Source organism: Salvelinus alpinus, chromosome 11, assembly GCF_045679555.1.
Source record: "Salvelinus alpinus chromosome 11, SLU_Salpinus.1, whole genome shotgun sequence".
NCBI classification, from domain to species: Eukaryota; Metazoa; Chordata; class Actinopteri; order Salmoniformes; family Salmonidae; genus Salvelinus; species Salvelinus alpinus.
This window is the reverse complement of record NC_092096.1, coordinates 65,497,026-65,519,575: the sequence shown is the minus strand read 5'-3', so window position 1 is coordinate 65,519,575 and position 22,550 is coordinate 65,497,026.

Below are 22,550 nucleotides of genomic sequence, written 5' to 3'. Positions count from 1 at the left end.
AAAAACAACAGGTTTTAATAAAGAAATGTGAAATGTGGGATTGATTTTAAGGGATCTGGGTAAGTGCAGGCGAAAAGTAACGGGATTGACTCTCCTGGCAATCTTAAAGGGTCCGATGAATCTCTGGGACAGCTTGCGAGACTCCACCCGTAGCGGTAAGTTTTTTGTTGAGAGCCATACTCTCTGGCCGGGGTACAGGGTAGGACCGGGACGGCGACGTCTGTTGGCTTGTCGTTGGTACTGCTGAGAGGAACGCAGAAGATTAAGACGGGCCTTCTTCCACGTAAGCCGACAGCGTCTGATGAACCTCGAGGCTGAAGGCACTCTGACTTCTGCCTCCTGGTCCGGGAACAATAGAGGAGCATAGCCAAACTGACACTCGTGCGGGGATATACCAGTGGAGGAGGAGCACAAGGTGTTGTGCGCGTACTCAGCCCAAACAATGAAGGATGACCATGTGGATGGGTTGTTGGAAACCATACATCTGAGGGTGGTTTCCAGCTCCTGATTCATCCTCTCAGTTTGGCCGTTGGACTCCGGATGGTACCCTGAAGATAAACTGGCCGTGGCCCCTATGAGTTGGCAGAAGGCCTTCCAAAACCTTGAGGCGAACTGGGGACCTCTGTCGGAAACCATATCTTGCGGGATGCCAAAGACTCGGAACACATGGTTAATCACCAACTCAGCTGTTTCCTTGGCAGAAGGTAATTTGGTCAAGGGAACAAACCTGGCCGCCTTAGAAAACCTGTCGATGATGACTAGGATCGTAGTATTACCATGGGACGGAGGAAGGCCAGTAATAAAGTCCAGCGAGATATGGGACCAGGGTCGGTGGGGAATAGATAAAGGGTGAAGGAGTCCTTGAGGGCGGAGGTGAGAAGATTTGCCCTGGCAGCACACGGAACAGGCCTTGACGAAAGTGGCAACGTCTTCTTTTATGGTGGGCCACCAGAACTTACGCTGGATGAACTCCAAGGTGCGACCTACGCCCGGGTGACAGGTGAGGCGAGAGGAGTGCCCCCACAGAAGGACTTGGGACCTTGCTGCCTTGGGAACAAACAACCGATTAGCAGGACCTCCTCCAGGGCCCGGTTCGATGGCTTGAGCTTGTTTCACGGTATCCTCCACTTGCCACGATCTTAGCGGCAGGAAGAACAGTCATGTCAGTATCTTCTCGAATGGCAGGAGAGTAGACTCGTGACAAGGCATCCGGTTTGAGATTCTTCGACCCGGGTCTATAGGTGAGAATAAACTGGAATCGGCTGAAGAAAAGAGACCATCGAGCTTGTCTGGAGTTCAACCGCTTCGCCTGCTGGATATACTCCAGATTTTTGTGGTCCGTAAGCACTTGAAACGGTTGAGAAGCCCCCTCGAGCCAGTGTCTCCATTCCTTCAATGCCATCTTAACCGCTAGGAGTTCACGATCCCCCACATCGTAATTCCTCTCGGCCGGGGTAAGCCGGTGAGAGAAGAAGGCGCAAGGATGAAGCCTCTTGTCTTCACCCCTCTGAGACAGGACAGCTCCAACACCAACCTCTGATGCGTCTACCTCCACCACAAAAGGTTCATCCGCCGTCGGTAGTGTCAGGATGGGAGCAGAGAGGATGCGCTGCTTGAGTCCTTGGAAGGCCGTCTCAGCTTCTCTTCCCCACAGAAACCTTGTGTTGCCACCCTTGGTTAAAGCTGAGAGAGGGGCTGCCACCGAGCTGAAGTTCTTGATGAACTTGCGGTAGAAGTTAGTGAAGCCCAGGAAACGCTGAACTTCCTTAACGGACTTGGGGGTGGGCCAATCTGCTACCGCCCCTACCTTCTTGGGGTCCATCTGGACTCGACCGGGTTCCACTACAAATCCCAGGAACTGTACTCGAGAGGAATGGAATTCACACTTTTCCGGCTTAACGTACAAATGGCTGTCTAGGAGGCGTTTGAGCACTTGTCTGACATGCTTAGTGTGTTCTTGAAGGGAGCTCGAAAAGATGAGGATGTCATCCAAGTAAACAAACACGAAAATGTTAAGCATATCCCTAAGCACATCGTTTATGAGCGCTTGGAACACAGCCGGGGCGTTGGTCAGGCCGAAGGGCATCACCAAGTATTCGTAGTGACCAGTAGGCGTGTTGAAAGCGGTCTTCCACTCGTCACCGGGTTTGATCCGCATAAGATGGTATGCGTTCCGCAGGTCAAGCTTAGTGAAGACCACTGCTTCCTGGAGCAGCTCAAAGGCTGTGGCCATAAGGGGTAGCGGGTAGCGGTTACGGACGGTTATGGCATTAAGTCCCCGGTAGTCGATGCAAGGACGTAATCCCCCGTCTTTTTTGGCCACAAAGAAAAACCCTGCTCCCGCCGGCGAGGTGGATGGACGCATGAGGCCTGCTGCCAGAGCGTCCTTGATGTAGGTATCCATAGCAGCTCGTTCGGGAGGAGATAGGGAAAAGATCCGACCCCTGGGGGGGCAGGTGCCCGGAAACAGGTCGATGGGGCAATCGTAAGGTCTATGGGGTGGTAGTTTGGTGGCCCTCTGTTTGCTAAATACCGGTTTGAGGTCATGGTAACACTCGGGAACTCGGGACAGGTCGATGGATTCTAGAGACTCGGGAGGGGAACTCGGGGAACTTGGGAAGATACAAGTGGCTTGGCACGTAGGACCCCACTGCTTGATAGTGCCCACAGACCAGTCGATGTGAGGGTTATGGCTGTGAAGCCAGGGGTATCCAAGGACGAGAGGGAACTCGGAACACGAGGTCAGATGAAAGTTCATCACTTCCTGGTGTTGGGAAACTGAAAGACGCAAGGGGGTAGTGACACGAGTGACAAGTCCAGATCCCAAAGGGCTTCCATCCAACGTAGTAACCCTTATGGGGTCACTTAGAGGTTCAGAGGGAACGCCATTCTCCTTCGCCCAGACACCATCCATGAAGTTACCTGCGGCTCCAGAGTCTACCAAGGCTTGAAGGGGAAGCTCGTGGTTGTCCCAGGAAAGGGTAACTGGAATGAGCAGGCGGGAGTTGGATGGATGGGAGGAGGTTATGTTTCCCGTTACAGTCCTCCCAGGCCTGCACGGGAGAGTGCGTTTTCCCTGGAGCCCGGGACACGTGGAGAGGAAATGGCCCGGTTTGCCGCAATATAGACAGCATCGCTCCCTCATCCGGCGGTCTCTCTCAGCCTGGGAGATGCGTCCAACCTGCATGGGTTCCGGTGGAGTCAGCGGGGATAAAGGTGGAGACTCGGAGCTGGGACCGATAGGAGCTAGGGTGAGAGATCTACGGTTGAGCTCTCTCTCTCTCAGACGCTGGTCTATGCGTGAAGCCAACTTGATCAGGGACTCGAGGTTGTCCGGTGGTTCCCGAGTGGCCAGTTCATCTTGGATGGTGTCGGAAAGACCCTTCAAAAAGCACACTGTGAGCGCCTCGTCATTCCAGCCACTCGCTGCTGCCACCGTGCGGAACTGGATGGCATAGTCCGTCACGCTGCGCCGACCTTGGCGGAGAGTCAGGAGCTGTTTGGCTGAGTCAGGACCGCTGGTAGGACCTTGAAACACTCGCTTGAATTCTTCAGCAAAGGTAGAGTAGCTGGCACAGCAGGGACTTTGGGCATCCCACACAGCAGTAGCCCAGGCTAGGGCTTTTTCCGACAGCAGGGTGATGATATATGCTATCTTGGACCGGTCGGTGGGAAATGACGAGGGTTGCAGCTCGAATGAGAGAGAACATTGGGTGAAAAACCCCTTACAACCACTCGGATCACCTGAGAACCGTTGGGGAGGCGGCAGACGAGGTTCAGCCAGGGGGTTAACTGCCACGGGCACTTGAATCTGATGAACTGGAGCAGAAGCGGTTGCAGGAGAAAGTTGATCAGAAATCTGCTTTATGGAAGTCATCATCTCCGACAGAAGTTGAGAATGTCCAGCCATTAAGGCCTCTTGCTGAACCAGAGCAGCTTCGTGACGTTGGACAGTCCCCTCGTGGTGGGACAGCATGGGAAAAAAGTCCTGGGTACTGGCTGCCTCTGGGTTCATATTAATGGCTCAGTGTTTCTGTCAGGACCCGGTGCTAGAAACAGTCACTAAATCGGCAAAACCCAGAAGATGAGGCAGACACAGCAGTACTAGAGATGGTGGTTTAATAAAAAATAGATAACTTCCAAAATACAAAGAAAATCCACAAAGTGGAAAAAACAGCAAGGGAAAAAAACAAACCTAAAAGACTAATACAAAATACAAAAGAACAAAACCAGAGAACCTCTGGAAAATCCAACAAGAGAAAAATATATGTTCACAACAAGGCTTGGGCCCGGGCTGGGTGCTAACATACAAACACTGAGCAAGGAACTAAGGAACACACAGGGATTAAATACTAACAAGGGAACGACATACAGGTGCAAACAATAATAGAGCAAGGGAAAAACAAAAGGTACAAAAAAGGTGCAATGGGGACATCTAGTGACAAAAAAACAGAACAGTCCTGGCCAAAACCTGACAGTAACGTAACAAAATGTTTTAACATAAGTCTGTAACATAACAAAATGTTTTAAAATAAGTCTGTAACATAACAAAATGTTTAAAAATAAGTCTGTAACATAACAAAATGTTTTAAAATAAGTCTGTAACATAACAAAATGTTTTAAAATAAGTCTGTAACGTAACATAATATTTTATTGAGTTACAGTTCATATAAGTAAATCATTCAATTTAAATTAATTAATTAGGCTTAGGACCCAGGCCCAGCCCATCAGAATGAGTTTTTCCCCACAAAAGGGCTCTATTAAAGACATAAATACTCCTCAGTTTCATTGGCTGTCCGGGTGGCTGCTCTCAGATGATCCCGCAGGTGAAGAAGCCGGATGTGGAGGTCCAGCCAATGAAACTGAGGAGTGGTTGCACGCTCCCTCAAAATTTGAGACATTTGTGGAATTGTGTTGTATGACAAAACTGTACATTTTAGAGTGGCCTTTTATTACCCCCAGCACAAGGTGGACCTTTGAAATGATCATGCTGTTTAATCAGCTTCTTGATATGCCACACTTGTCAGGTGGATCGATTATCTTGGCGAAGTAGGAATGGAAAGGAGGAATGTAAACAAATTTGTGCACAGAATTTGAAAGAAATAAGCTTTTTCTGGGATGTTTTATTCCAGCTCATGAAAGATGGGACCAACACTTTACATGTTGCGTATACATGTTTGTTCAATATACATATGTATGTATATATGAGCAATATATATATTGCTCATCCTTATATGTCTTTATTTCTTAATTTCATTATTTAACTTTTTAGATTTGTTTGTATTATTGTGTATTGTTAGATAGTATTGCACTGTTGGAGATAGGAACACAAGCATTTTGCTACACCCACAGTAACGTCTGCTAAATATGTGTATGCAACCAATAAAATGTGATTTGATCGAAGGAGAAAGGAGAGACTTGGGATCAAGGCTTTGGAAAAATCAGCAGGTTAGCGTTTTTCATCATGAATATTGTTCTGGAGGCAGCTGAGTGGTCACCAGATGTCACAGCCACAAAGACATAACATCTTATATTAAACCTACATGTAACGGCTTTCTTCTGTGGACGAAGGAGAGGACCATAGCGCAGCGTGGTTAGTGTTCATCATGTTTAATAAAGACAATAAACGTGAACACTACAAAATACAAAACAACAAATGTGGAAAAACCAAAACAGTTCTGTCTGGTGCAGACACACGAAGACAGAAGACAGCTACCCACAAAACCCAACACAAAACAGACTACCTAAATATGGTTCCCAATCAGAGACAATGACTAACACCTACCTCTGATTGAGAACCATATCAGGCCAAACATAGAAACGGGAAAACTAGACACACAACATAGAATGCCCACTCAGCTCACGTCCTGACCAACACTAAAACAAAGAAAACACAAAAGAACTATGGTCAGAACGTGACACTACAGTTGAAGTCGGAAGTTTACATACACTTAGGTTGGAGTCATTAAAACTTGTTTTTCCAGAAATGTCTTGTTAACAAATTTTTCCCAAAATTGTTTACAGACAGATTATTGCACTTATTATTCACTGTATAACAACTAAAGTGGGTCAGAAGTTTACATACGCTAAGTTGACTGTGCCTTTAAACAGCTTGGAAAATTGCAGAAAATGATGTCATGGCATTAGAAGCTTCTGATAGGCTAATTGACATCATTTGAGTCAATTGGAGGTGTACCTGTGGATGTATTTCAAGGCATACCTTCAAACTCAGTGCCTCTTTGCTTGACATCATTGGAAAATCAAAAGAAATAAGCCAGGACCTCAGAAAAATAATTGTAGACCTCCACAAGTCTGGTTCATCATTGGGAGCAATTTCCAAACACCTGAAGGTGCCACGTTCATCTGTACAAAAAATAGTATGCAAGTGTAAACAATATGGGACCACACAGCCGTCACACCGCTCAGGGAGGAGACGTGTACTGTCTCCTAAAGATGAATGTTCTTTGGTGTGAAAAGTGCAAATCAATCCCAGACATCAGCAAAGGACCATGTGAAGATGCTGGAGGAATCAGGTACAAAAGTATCTACATTCACAGTAAAACGAGTCCTATATCGACATAACCTGAAAGGCCGCTCAGCAAGGAACACTGCTCCAAAATCTCCATATAAAAGCCAGACTACGGTTTGCAACTGCACATGGGGACAAAGATCATACTTTTTGGAGAAATTTCCTCTGGTATGATGAAACAAAAATATAACTCTTTGGCCATAATGACCATCGTTATGTTTGGAGGAAAAAGGGGGGGGCTTGCAAGCCGAAGAACACCATCCCAACCGTGAAGCACGGGGGTGGCAGCATCATGTTGTGCGGGTGCTTTGCTGCAGGAGGGACTGGTGCACTTCACAAAATAGATGGTATCATGAGGTAGGAAAATTATGTGGATATATTGAAGCAACATCTCAAGACATCAGTCAGGAAGTTAAAACTTGGTCGCAAATGGGTCTTCCAAATGGACAATGACCCCAAGCATACTTCCAAAGTTGTGGCAAAATGGCTTAAGGACAACAAAGTCAAGGTTTTGGAGTGGCCATCATAAAGCCCTGACCTCAATACCATAGAAAATTAGTGTGCAGAACTGAAAAAGCGTGTGCGAGCAAGACGGTCTACAAACCTGACTCAGATACAACAGCTCTGTCAGGAGGAATGGACCAAAATTCACCCAACTTATTGTGGGAAGCTTGTGCAAGGCTACTCTAAACGTTTGACCCAAGTTAAACAATTTAATAAAGGCATTGCCAATCAAATACTAATTGAGTGTATGTAAACTTCAGACCCACAGGGAATGTGACGGAAGAATTAAATCTGAAATAAATCATTCTCTCTACTATTATTCTGACATGTCACATTCTTAAAATAAAGAATGTGACATAATAACTGGCCTAAGGTCAGAATAACTGACCTAAGACAGGGAATTTTTACTAGGATTAAATGTCAGGAACTGTGAAGAACTGACTTTAAATGTATTTGCCTAAGGTGTACAGTGGGGCAAAAAAAGTATTTAGTCAGCCACCAATTGTGCAAGTTCTAGAGGCAAAGTAGAGTCGCAATTCAACAGCTCAGACACAAGAGGTATGTGGCAGGGTCTACAGTCAATCACGGATTACAAAAAGAAAACCAGCCCCGTCGCGTACCAGGATATCTTGCTCCCAGACAGACTAAATAACTTTTTTGCTCGCTTTGAGGACAATACAGTGCCACTGACACGGCCCGCTACCAAAACCTGTGGGCTCTCCTTCACTGCAGCCGAGGTGAGTAAAACATTTAAACGTGTTAACCCTCGCAAGGCTGCAGGCCCAGACGGCATTCCCAGCCGCGTCCTCAGAGCATGTGCAGACCAGCTGGCTGGTGTGTTTAAGGACATATTCAATCAATCCTTATCCCAGTCTGCTGTTCCCACATGCTTCAAGAGGGCCACCATTGTTCCTGTTCCCAAGAAAGCTAAGGTAACTGAGCTAAACGACTACCGCCCCGTAGCACTCACTTCCGTCATCATGAAGTGCTTTGAGAGACTAGTCAAGGACCATATCACCTCCACCCTACCTGACACCCTAGACCCACTCCAATTTGCTTACCGACCCAATAGGTCCACAGACGACGCAATCGCAACCACACTGCACACTGCCCTAACCCATCTGGACAAGAGGAATACCTATGTGAGAATGCTGTTCATCGACTACAGCTCAGCATTTAACACCATAGTACCCTCCAAACTCGTCATCAAGCTCGAGACCCTGGGTCTCGACCCCGCCCTGTGCAACTGGGTCCTGGACTTCCTGACAGGCCGCCCCCAGGTGGTGAGGGTAGGTAACAACATCTCCACCCCGCTGATCCTCAACACTGGGGCCCCACAAGGGTGCGTTCTGAGCCCTCTCCTGTACTCCCTGTTCACCCACGACTGCGTGGCCATGCACGCCTCCAACTCAATCATCAAGTTTGCGGACGACACTACAGTGGTAGGCTTGATTACCAACAACGACGAGACGGCCTACAGGGAGGAGGTGAGGGCCGTCGGAGTGTGGTGTCAGGAAAATAACCTCACACTCAACGTCAACAAAACAAAGGAGATGATTGTGGACTTCAGGAAACAGCAGAGGGAGCACCCCCCTATCCACATCGACGGGACAGTAGTGGAGAAGGTGGAAAGCTTTAAGTTCCTCGGTGTACACATCACGGACAAACTGAATTGGTCCACCCACACAGACAGCGTTGTGAAGAAGGCGCAGCAGCACCTCTTCAACCTCAGGAGGCTGAAGAAATTCGGGTTGTCACCAAAAGCACTCACAAACTTCTACAGATGCACAATCGAGAGCATCCTGTCGGGCTGTATCACCCTGGTACGGCAACTGCTCCGCCCACAACCGTAAGGCTCTCCAGAGGGTAGTGAGGTCTGCACAACGCATCACCGGGGGCAAACTACCTGCCCTCCAGGACACCTACACCACCCGATGTCACAGGAAGGCCATAAAGATCATCAAGGACAACAACCACCCGAGCCACTGCCTGTTCACCCCGCTATCATCCAGAAGGCGAGGTCAGTACAGGTGCATCAAAGCAGGGACAGAGAGACTGAAAAACAGCTTCTATCTCAAGGCCATCAGACTGTTAAACAGCCACCACTAACATTTAGTGGCCGCTGCCAACATACTGACTCAACTCCAGCCACTTTAATAATGGGAATTGATGGAAATTATGTAAAAATGTATCACTAGCCACTTTAAACAATGCCACTTAATATAATGTTTACATACCCTACATTACTCATCTCATATGTATATGTATATACTGTACTGTATATCATCCACTGCATCTTGCCATCTTTATGTAATACATGTATCACTAGCCACTTTAAACTATGCCACTTTATGTTTACATACCCTACATTACTCATCTCATATGTATAGACTGTACACTATACCATCTACTGCATCTTGCCTATGCCATTCTGTACCATCACTCATTCATATATCTTTATGTACATATTCTTTATCCCTTTACACTTGTGTGTATAAGGTAGTAGTTGTGGAATTGTTCGGTTAGATTACTTGTTGGTTATTACTGCATTGTCGGAACTAGAAGCACAAGCATTTCGCTACACTCGCATTAACATCTGCTAACCATGTGTATGTGACAAATAAAATTTGATTTGATTTGATTTCTCCCACTTAAAAAGATTAGAGAGGCCTGTAATTTTCACGTTTGACCTCTGAAAACGTTTGACCTCTGTCATTGCCAACAAAGGGTATATTACAAAGTATTGAGATAAACGTTTGTTATTGACCAAATACTTATTTTCCACCATAATTTGCAAATAAATTCATAAAAAATCCTACAATGTGATTTTCTGGATTTTTTTTCTCATTTTGTCTGTCATAGTTGAAGTGTACCTATGTTGAAAATTACAGGCCTCTCTCATCTTTTAAAGTGGGAGAACTTGCACAATTGGTGGCTGACTAAATACCTTTTTGCCCCACTGTATGTAGTAAACTTCCGACTTCAACTGTAACCCTAACCTTAACCCTAACGTTAACCACAGCACTAACCCTAAGGCCTAAACCAAATCTTAAATTAAGGCCAAAAATCAACTACAAAAAAATCATGAATGTTTATAATATAGCCAATTTTGACTTTTCAGCTTGCCCATCTAGCGGAAATTGCTCAATTCTGCCTTCAGGGCAAGATTCATGACAATAAAGGTCAACAGGCAAAAACAATCCCCTGAGCAGAAGAGAAGACGTCTAATTTGAGGGTCAAAACAAACCAGGATGTCCACTAGAGGCCCCACTGGTAATTAGTGAAACAAGCTGTCTTTCTTACATTAAAGAGGCCTCACGGACATGACTGAATCGCCACACTATCCCCCCCCCCCCTCCCTCCTCCCTCCCTTCTCCTCACTCTTGTAACATGGTAAACAGGCAAAGTAAGCCCAGACAACATAAAAAATAAAGTATCTTGTAATGAATTGAAAGCCTGTTGGCAGCCTTTACGAGGTGAGCGGATGTAAAATAAATAACTGAATAACAACGAGGAAATAGCAAACAACACCGACATAGGAAATTGGTGCACAATATGGCGGAGGAGGTGGCTGGGTAACTTGTTTGTCGCCTGTAGGAATAGCTTTTTCGTTCATAGTTAATAATTTTTTATCAGGCTGCCGACCTAAATGTTTCAGATGAGTAGTGATGTACTGTATTCCCAACATGGAGGAATCAATGCCCCGAGAAACCCAGAGGGAGTGTTTCTGACTCGTTGCTTGTTGTCAAACTTCCTTCACTCTGCCCCTCTCTTCATCAATAGACATCAAGATTGAGAGAACTTGAGAGGGCCTCGTGTACACACTCGATGAGGACAAAAGAGGTTATTTGGCGCAGGAAAGAAAATCTTGATTGTGAAGATTGTTGAAGTTACTTTCTGGCGTTCACAGTCTATAACAGGATAACTCTAATTATGTCAAATGTTCTCCTTACATTTCTCTTTTTTTATTTTGATTCATTATCTGTACTGGGATGTATTTTCTCACCCTAATTAAATGTGTTTTATTAAGTAAATTGTTTAATTATAAACATTAATAATGTTTTATCATGAGATGTTTTTCTTGATGATTTTCTTGACTTGGTTGTTTTATTACAGGGTGTGTTCTCAAGATAGACTTTTCACACATCATGTCTGTAAATGAGTTATCTGTAGATATATTAATATAAGTATCAATGTTTTTTTTCGAATTAGAATGTAACTTTCTTTCATTCAACATGTATGTAGACCGTAGCTTGTCGTCTTCTTCGGGTATAAATCTTCTTTGAAGTTATACCTTTTCTCGAGGTGAGCTTGAAAACAGCAACGTGCTTTTCAGAGTTCAAAGTCCCACACTACCATTTTTTTGTAATCTCTGTGACATGTACAAATATAATTATACCCACTGACATTCATTATCGTCTCTTTAGATGTCTGCTCAGAAGAAGAAAAAACACTGAGGGTAAACCTGTCACAGGCCACAAGTTTCTTTCTCTGTCTTTGTTTACATAACTTACTTTAGGCAGCATTACACCAAGTGGCACACAAGGCCTCTGTGAAGTATTTACAAGGCTGTACACATAAACCTTATTTGAAATTCAGCATTTTTTTCTAGTACATACAATGAAGGGACAAAATGCATCCTCTACAGACTTCTCTCATATCTTGGTCTCAATACTCCTGAGTTGCCTATCTTTAAGAAGAGCTGGTGTTTTTTGTTTCCATGTACCTACCTCGCCCCTTCTCCCCACAGTATTTCTCTCGCAGCCTTCCCCTACTCGTCCTGTCCTTGTCAGCGGCTCTCATTTCAGCACTAGCAGTCAAAAGACAAGTTTACCGTGGTGTCGAGGCTATTGGCCACTGGGGGGGCCCAAGCCAGCGGCACTATCTCCATAAATTACCTGGGTGACGGGGCACGTAAGCATGCTTGTTAAAATTGTAAATGAAATAAATGGAGGGATGAAGGGAGGGAAGGTGGGATAGGTTGTAGGAGAGGAAAGGGGGAAAGAGGTGGTGGAAGGGGTTGATACCGATACACCAACATGAAGCTGTCCAGGGGATTGGGATCAGATACTCAATTTGAGTGAAGCCACGCTACATCAAAGGCATTCAAATGAAGTAATCTTCTATCACAAATTAAGCTCCAAGTGTGTGTGTGTGTGTGGAAATGTAAAGTGTGTACAAGTTGAGGCATTTAAAAGAGACTAGAGGGCCTGTATCCACAAAGCATCTCAGAAAAGGTCCTAGGAATCCTGTTTAAACCTGTTTTAAGACAACAACAAAAAACTCCCATCTCAGAGTAGGTTTTAGGATGTTAGGACAAACTGAGCCGGGAGTAAAATCAACTCATAAAAGTTTATCACAGCTGGCTTTCATGACAGTTTGAGGTAAAGCAAAGGAGAAATAGTCATTGACATTGTTGCAAGTGATGGGGAATAACCAATCACGATGAGGCATCGCCAGCTGGGAATTCTAGGCTTCTGAAAACAACAGTGAATGTGAATGTACATCTTCACGTTGCAATGGTAAAACGTTTGGTATCATTTCCATCTGACACGATCACTTTGCCTTCTCATAATTTTTGCCTAATATGTTGGCATGCATAACCTTCTTTTTTTTAAAACAAATTCTGATGTTTGTTAAAAGCAGAATTTTGACAATATTTTCGCTATATTGACACACTCGTCACTCCCGTTTAACAACTCTGATTCTCTTTGGCACAGTAGACATGAAGACACTTGCCATACTGTTGCAAACAACATTGCATTCCACTTTTGAAAGGTCTATCATTTTCATTGAAAACAATCAAAGTTAAATAACATAAGCCCTAGATGCCTTCAACTGCCCAATTTATAAGCATTCCCAATTTAGGCATATTTGTTTAGCCCCTTGATATTGTGCTCCAAAGTGATCATTTGAAATCACTTAGTTTGGCTTTAAGTAGGCCCAGTGGTGGAAAAAGTACCCAACTGTCATAATTGAGTAAAAGGAAAGATACCTTAACAGAAAATGACTCAAGGAAAAGTTAGTCACCCAGTAATCTTCTGCCTGAGTAAAAGTCTAAAAGTTTTGCTTTAAAATATATACGTACTTAAGTATCAAAAATAAATGTAACTGCTCAAGTGTACTTAAGTATTAAAAGTAAAAGTATTAATACTTTCAAATTAAGCAAACCAGATGTCACAATTTATTTGTATTTTTATAATTGATGGAAAGCCATGGGCGCACTTCAACATTCAGACATCATGTACAAACGAAGCATGCGTGTTGAGTGAGTCCACCAGATCAGAGGCAGTAGGGATGACCAGGGATGTTCTCTGTCTAGTGAGTCCACCAGATCAGGGCAGTAGGGGAGACCAGGGATGTTCTCTGTCTAGTGAGTCCACCAGATCAGGGCAGTAGGGATGACCAGGAATGTCCGGTGCATGAATTGGACACATTTCCTCTCCTGCTAAGCATTCAAAATGTATCGAGTACTTTTGGGTGTCGAGGAAAATGTATGGAGTAAAAAGTAAAATGGAATCTAGTAAGTTAAAGTTGTCAAAAATATAAATAGTAAAGTACAGATACCCCCCCAAAAATTACTTAAGTAGTACTTTAAAGTATTCTTACTTAAGTACTTTACACCACTGCATAGGCCTCATGTGAAATCATTGTCAACAGCACAAGAGATATTGTTACATGTAGGTCTAGATTATTTATGGCTTGATCATATAGAAATGTTATAACATTATTTTAACAACTCCTAAGCAAAGTCCTGTCTATGGTGCCGGGAACACTGACTCCTTTTTCTATTACCAAGACACCTGCTGATAACTCTGAACTGGTTAGGACAGCTCATGAGGTCTCCGAAACATCTGTCCACTAGGTAGGACTCTTATAACTGAAGAGGCTTCATGCATAGCTTTTATTTGTACCCATAGTAACAGGAATAAAATGTCTCTATTCTCAGCACTTACCTTATAGTAAAGACTCAAATAATTTGAAAGATTTATAATAGTAGTATACTAGAGTGTGGACCAGGTCTGGACTAGGGTGTGGACCATGTCTGGACCAGGTCTGGACTAGGCTGTGGACCAGGTCTGGACCAGGTCTGGACTAGGGTGTGGACCATGTCTGGACCAGGTCTGGACTAAGTTGTGGACCAGGTCTGGACTAGGGTGTGGACCATGTGTGGACCAGGTCTGGACTAGGTTGTGGACCAGGTCTGGACTAGGGTGTGGACCATGTGTGGACCAGGTCTGGACTAGGGTGTGGACCAGGTCTGGACTAGGTTGTGGACCAGGTCTGGACCAGGTCTGGACTAGGTTGTGGACCAGGTCTGGACCAGGTCTGGACTAGGGTGTGGACCAGGTCTGGACTAGGTTGTGGACCATGTCTGGACCAGGTCTGGACTAGGTTGTGGACCAGGTCTGGACTAGACTACTCTGCTAACAATAAGGATGCTTGGTTGTATATGGATCCTGTTAATGGTCATATGTGAAGTGAACCATTGAAACCAGAGGCGTAAAGAACGTATTTATAGTACAACTTAAGTCGCTTTTTTGGGAGAATCTGTGCTTTACTTTACTATTGATATTTTAGAAAGTGTTTACTTTTACTCCAATAGATTCATAAAGAAAATAACACACTTTTTACTCCATACATTTTCCCTGACACCTAAAAGTACTTATTCCATTTAGAATGCTCAGGCAGGACAGCAATAAGGTCCAATTCGCTCACCTATCAATACAACACAACATCCCTACTGCTACTGATCTGGTGCACTGAATAAACAGAAATACTGAGTTTGTAAATGATGTCTGAGTGTTGGAGTGTGCACCTGTCTGTCCGTAATTATCATCATTTTTTTATGGTGCCATCTGGTTTGCTTAATATAGGAATTTGATGAATAGCGTTTACTTGTACTTTTTACTTTTACTCATGTATGACAATAGAGGACTTTTTCCACAACTGTACTAAACTAGACACGTTTAGACTTTTACGCAAGTAATATTTTACTGGGTGACTTTCACATTTACTTGAGTCATTTTCTATTAAGATATCTTTACTTTTACTCAGGTATGACAGCTGGGTACTTTTCCCACCACTGATTGAACCCTTATGGTGCCTATGTATATAAAGTCTACACCCCCTTGAACATTTCTCCACATTTTGTTGCGTTACAAAATGGGATTGACAGATGTAATTGTTGTTGTTTTTTTTTGTCATTATCTACAACAAAATACTCCATAATGTCAAAGTAATAAGAAAATTCTACAAACGTTCACAAATTAATAAAAATGTATAAAAATGTAGTCGTTTGTTATGGCAAGCCTAAATCAGTTCAGGAGAAAAATATGGCTTAGCAAATCACATAATAAGTTACATGGACTCACTCTGTGTGAAATAATAGTGGGTGACATGATGTTTTAATTGACTAACCCTTCCTCTGTCCCCCATACATACAGCATCTGTAAGGTGCCTCGGTCAAGTTAATTCCAAGCACAGATTCAACTACAAAGACCAGGGAGCTTTTCAGAAGCCTCATAAAGACGTGCTGTGATTGGTAGATGGGTAACAATAACAAGTCAGCCGTTGAACATCTCTTTAAGCATGGTCTAGTTAATATTTATGCTGTGGATGAAGTATTAAACCCCCCTGACGCATCAACGATGCAGTCGTCCTTTTGAACTGAGCTGCAGGAAAGGAAGGAAACTGCTCAGGGATGTCACCATGAGACCACTGGTGATTTTACAGAGTTCAATGGCTGAGACGGGAGAAAACTGACGATGGATCAACAACATTGTAGTGACTTCACAATAATGACCTAAATGACAAAGTGAAAAGAAGAATACAAATATATAGAATAAAAATATTACAAAACATGCAGATGTATGCAACAAAGTACTAAAGTAATACTGCAAGAAAAAAGCAGGGCAAAGGAATATATTTTTGGGCCTGAATGCAAAGCCTTATGTTTGGGGCAAATCCAGAACAATACATCACTGAGTAAATGCCCCCCTATTTTCAAGCATGGTGGTGGCCTCATCATGTTATGGGTATGCTTGACATTGGCAAAGACTGGGGAGTTTTTCAGGATGAAAAGAAATGGGATGGATCTAAGCACAGGTAAAATCCTAGAGGAAAACATGCTTTCCACCAGACACTGGGAGACAAATTCACTGTTCAGCAAGACAATAACGTACAACACAAAGCCAACTCTACACTGGCGTTACTTACCAAGACAGTGGATGTTCCTGAGCGGCTAGGTTACAGTTTTGACTTAATAAAGCTGCTTGAAAATCTATGGCAAGACTTGATCTGTCTATCCATAATCCCCAACACCTTGACAGAGCTTAAAGAATTTCTAAAAGAATAATGGGCATATATTGAAAAATACAAGTGTGCCAAGCTCTTATGAGACTAGCCCAAGAAGACTCAACGCTGTAATCACTGCCAAAGGCGTTTCTGACATGTATTGACTCAGTGGGGTGAATACTTAACTAATCAAGGTATATTGGTGTTTTATTTTTCATTAATCCCCCAAAAAATGTATTCAAAGTTTGACATTACAGAATATTTGGTGTAGATCGTTGACAAAAACATGACAAATGTATCCATTTGAATCACACTTTGTAACACAACAAAATGTGAAGAAATCCAAGGGGGGGAAGGGTGTAGACTTTATACTATAGTACCATTTCTACTATCAGTGTACAATAGATTGGGCCCAGGGTTTACAGTCAGGGGCCTTCAGGAAGGGAATTCATAATAAAATAGATAGGGCCCTGAGTTTACAGTAAGGGGCCTTCAGAAAGGGATTTCATAATAAAATAGATAGGGCCCTGAGTTTACAGTAAGGGGCCTTCAGGAAGGGAATTCATAATACAATAGATAGGGCCCTGAGTTTACAGTAAGGGGCCTTCAGAAAGGGATTTCATAATAAAATAGATAGGGCCCTGAGTTTACAGTAAGGGGCCTTCAGAAAGGGATTTCATAATAAAATAGATAGGGCCCTGAGTTTACAGTAAGGGGCCTTCAGGAAGGGAATTCATAATACAATAGATAGGGCCCTGAGTTTACAGTAAGGGGCCTTCAGAAAGGGATTTCATAATAAAATAGATAGGGCCCTGAGTTTACAGTAAGGGACCTTCAGGAAGGGAATTCATAATACAATAGATAGGGCCCTGAGTTTACAGTAAGGGGCCTTCAGAAAGGGATTTCATAATACAATAGATAGGGCCCTGAGTTTACAGTAAGGGGCCTTCGGGATGGAATTCATAATCATTGTCATATACAGGCTAACAGTCATAGAGTTTATATTCCCAAGTAATAATGTCCTTGAAAAGGTAGCACTTTTCATATGTTGAAATGGCTTGATTATTGTCTAATATCCAGTATATTGTGATATTTGCCAAACACAGTATTGTTGAATCAATAGCAAAAAATCAAGGTGGGAGTGTACTATACACAGACACATAGTCAGGTACAAATGAAGAGAGATGAATTGTGATCAGGTGTTCTTACACAGCCTTATTGAAATGAGAACAACCGACACTACAATTTAAATTACTTTATTTTGAAACTAGATGTGTATTGCGGTGCCGTGTGGATTTTTGCTGAGTGTGTGGGCCTATGCCTCAGCCTTTTACATCTTGATGTTCAAAGCAAAACATCTGCTAAATGAGAGAGAGAGAGAGAGAGAGAGAGAGAGAGAGAGAGAGAGAGAGAGAGAGAGAGAGAGAGAGAGAGAGAGAGAGAGAGAGAGAGAGAGAGAGAGAGAGAGAGAGAGAGAGAGGCTGCTTTCATACTATTTATTTTCTAAAATGTCCTCAATGCGCTGCGTTAAAACCTTGGTTTGTTCAGATTGGCAACCAACCTTGCTAATACTCCTAATCCCATGGCAAAGCTTTGAGCTGGGCCTTAGTCACAACACGTGACTCCCCAGCCGGTCAAAACTTATATGGTAGTGTATTACGCTCTGTCACACCACCTTCAAAGGGCTACACCGCTATCTTATTTCAACAGAGACAATCAGAGGATTTATAAAAACGCAGGTAGGACATCTTTGGCCTAAAAAAAAGAAATAAATCTCCCTAGTATATTTCTGAGTTGGGTTTGAAGAATTCAAGGTGCTCAAGGAAGGGAAGTCTCTCGCTTGGACCTGCCAGTGGAGGAACTAATCTTTTAGTAATATACACAAAACCTTTTTACAGGGGAGCATCTCCCGGTATGATTAATGCAGGGACTTATTTTGTTTTCACCAGGACCAAATGAATATATGTCTCCCCGAACCAGCACTGTGTCAGTTTGAGCTGATAAGTAAGTTGTCCTTATCTTCTTTTCCTGTTTTTTTTTTAATGGCAGTAATCTCATTCTTTCACCGGTTTAATGACGTGAATTTATTGGACAATTTCTGAGTTTTCTAATGAAATGTCTGTTTTTTTCTCAAAGGTTTAGTGCCGATAAAGGGTTTCCTTCTCTCTCTTACTGACTGCTGAAGAATGTGTCACTTTGGAGAGATACTGTATATCTATTGACATACAGCTTCTCACAGCTTAGATGTCCACATCAATACCTGACGTCTCTCCTTCACCACAGACTTTGAGTTCATGTTTCCTATTCAGAGAACAGATCAGATATGAGTCAGTCATTTGTTTAACCTTTTACTGCAGTGGGCTAAATCAGGGTCACACACACAGAGTGCGTTTCTTGGTGGTCTTAAACAAATCTACTTTGAAACAAAGGTATGCTCCTCACAGGTGGTTATGGGCTTTAAAAAGAAGACACCTGTACCATGTCAGATATAGAGTTGAAATGTATAACATTTTGAGATTGCATCCCACTATTACACTTTATATACATCACAGAAGACTGAAATATAACAAAACCGGTCGACATGGAAACATCGGATTTTCGGTGGATTTGTTTTTATTTATTTATTTTAAATGAATTACGGAATTATGAAAACTATCAGGAATATTCCACAACTGAGGCCACTAGGTCATTAGACTGCAGGAAAGGTCTACGAGGGTCTAGCTTTATTAACATGGCTGCAGCATTATCGGCAGCATCAGTCCTGTTGATTCATTCACAGTGTGTGTTCCCCTGTCAGGCTTACATCTGCAGAGATCTCCTGCATGATCTTCATCATTGACAGAGCTCTGGATCTCCAGTCTAGTCAGTGAGAGAAGTCCTCAGTTCACCTCATCGTGGTGGTGGAACGAGGGGGGTGGGGGGGAAGGAGGGAAGGAAAAGGGGAGAAGGGGTGAATGGAGGAGCAAGGCCCTTCAGAGCTGTGGAAACAGGGTTGTGTAACAATTACACTCCGGGCTGTGTGTGTGTGTGTGTGTGCTTGCGTGTGTGCACGTGTGTACGTGCATGTGTGAACACGTTTGCTGGTGTGAGCGTGCATGTGTGTATGAACATAATAATTAAGCAACATACAAGTACAGTAAACGGGGACATTGAGAGGACGAGGGGACAATCATGGCCTGTGGTGGTAGAAGAAAATACAACCACTAAACTGGACCCTCACTACACAAACTCAGGTGGTAGTAGATACTGATCAGTGTGATGATGATTTAAAGAGTTGGTATTGTTCTGTGGGATGATGATAGAATGAGTTGGTATTGGTCTGTGTGATGATGATTTAATGAGTTGGTATTGTTCTGTGGGATGATGATTTAATGAGTTGGTATTGTTCTGTGTGATGATGATTTAATGAGTTGGTATTGTTCCGTGTGATGATGATTTAATGAGTTGGTATTGTTCTGTGGGATGATGGTTTAATGAGTTGGTATTGTTCTGTGTGATGATGATTTAATGAGTTGGTATTGTTCTGTGGGATGATGATTTAATGAGTTGGTATTGTTCTGTGGGATGATGATTTAATGAGTTGGTATTGTTCTGTGGGATAATGATTTAAAGAGTTGGTATTGTTCTGTGTGATGATGATTTAATGAGTTGGTATTGTTCTGTGTGATGATGATTTAATGAGTTGGTATTGGTCTGTGTGATAATGATTTAAAGAGTTGGTATTGGTCTGTGGGATGATGATTTAATGAGTTGGTATTGGTCTGTGTGATGATGATTTAATGAGTTGGTATTGGTCTGTGTGATGATGATTTAATGAGTTGGTATTGGTCTGTGTGATGATGATTTAAAGAGTTGGTATTGTTCTGTGGGATGATGATTTAATGAGTTGGTATTGTTCTGTGGGATGATGATTTAATGAGTTGGTATTGTTCTGTGGGATGATGATTTAAAGAGTTGGTATATGTCTGTGTGATGATGATTTAATGAGTTGGTATTGTTCTGTGTGATGGTGATTTAATGAGTTGGTATTGTTCTGTGGGATGATGATTTAATGAGTTTGTATTGTTCTGTGGGATAATGATTTAAAGAGTTGGTATTGGTCTGTGGGATGATGATTTAATGAGTTGGTATTGGTCTGTGTGATAATGATTTAAAGAGTTGGTATTGGTCTGTGTGATAATGATTTAATGAGTTGGTATTGGTCTGTGTGATAATGATTTAAAGAGTTGGTATTGTGCAGGTGGATGTTTATCTAGGTCATCTGTGTTACACACACAAATAGTATACACACAAATAGTACACACACAAATAGTATACACACAAATAGCATACACACACACACACACACACACACACACACACACACACACACACACACACACACACACACACACAAATAGCATACACACACACACACACACACACACACACACACACACACACACACACACACACACACACACACACACACACACACACACACACACACACACACACACACACACACACACACACACTCACACTCACACTCACACTCACACTCACACTCACACTCACACACACACAAACTAAGCCTGTGCTCTCTAATCCATAACATGGTGATTTATTAGAGAAGTTGAGAAATGAAGGTGAGGAGGGAAACCATGCTACCTGGGGCAGAACCACTTAGTCACCACTGTGACTCCTGGGGCAGAACCACTGAGTCACCACTGTGACGCCTGGGGCAGAACCACTGAGTCACCACTGTGACGCCTGGGGCAGAACCACGGAGTCACCACTGTGACGCCTGGGGCAGAACCACGGAGTCACCACTGTGACGCCTGGGGCAGAACCACTGAGTCACCACTGTGACTCCTGGGGCAGAACCACTGAGTCACCACTGTGACGCCTGGGGCAGAACCACGGAGTCACCACTGTGACGCCTGGGGCAGAACCACGGAGTCACCACTGTGACACCTGGGGCAGAACCACTGAGTCACCACTGTGACTCCTGGGGCAGAACCACGGAGTCACCACTGTGACGCACATCGGCTTCAACCCCGCAAAAGGGCTTTGCCCAAAACATATATATGTTTAATGTATTGGAGATTTATCGATGTTTAATGTATTGGAGATATACACATGTTTAATGTATTGGAGATATACACATGTTTAATGTATTGGAGATATACACATGTTTAATGTATTGGAGATATACACATGTTTAATGTATTGGAGATATACACATGTTTAATGTATTGGAGATATACACATGTTTAATGTATTGGAGATATACACATGTTTAATGTATTGGAGATATACACATGTTTAATGTATTGGAGATATACACATGTTTAATGTATTGGAGATATACACATGTTTAATGTATTGGAGATATACACATGTTTAATGTATTGGAGATATACACATGTTTAATGTATTGGAGATATACACATGTTTAATGTTTTGGAGATATACACATGTTTAATGTATTGGAGATATACACATGTTTAATGTATTGGAGATATACACATGTTTAATGTATTGGAGATATACACATGTTTAATGTATTGGAGATATATACATGTTTAATGTATTGGAGATATACACATGTTTAATGTATTGGAGATATACACATGTTTAATGTATTGGAGATATACACATGTTTAATGTATTGGAGATGTATCATTGTTTAATGTATTGGAGATATATCAATGTTTAATGTTTTGGAGATATACACATGTTTAATGTATTGGAGATATACACATGTTTAATGTATTGGAGATATATACATGTTTAATGTATTGGAGATATACACATGTTTAATGTATTGGAGATATACACATGTTTAATGTATTGGAGATATACACATGTTTAATGTATTGGAGATGTATCATTGTTTAATGTATTGGAGATATATCAATGTTTAATGTTTTGGAGATATACACATGTTTAATGTATTGGAGATATATACATGTTTAATGTATTGGAGATATACACATGTTTAATGTATTGGAGATATACACATGTTTAATGTATTGGAGATATACACATGTTTAATGTATTGGAGATATACACATGTTTAATGTATTGGAGATATACACATGTTTAATGTATTGGAGATATACACATGTTTAATGTATTGGAGATATACACATGTTTAATGTATTGGAGATATACACATGTTTAATGTTTTGGAGATATACACATGTTTAATGTATTGGAGATATATACATGTTTA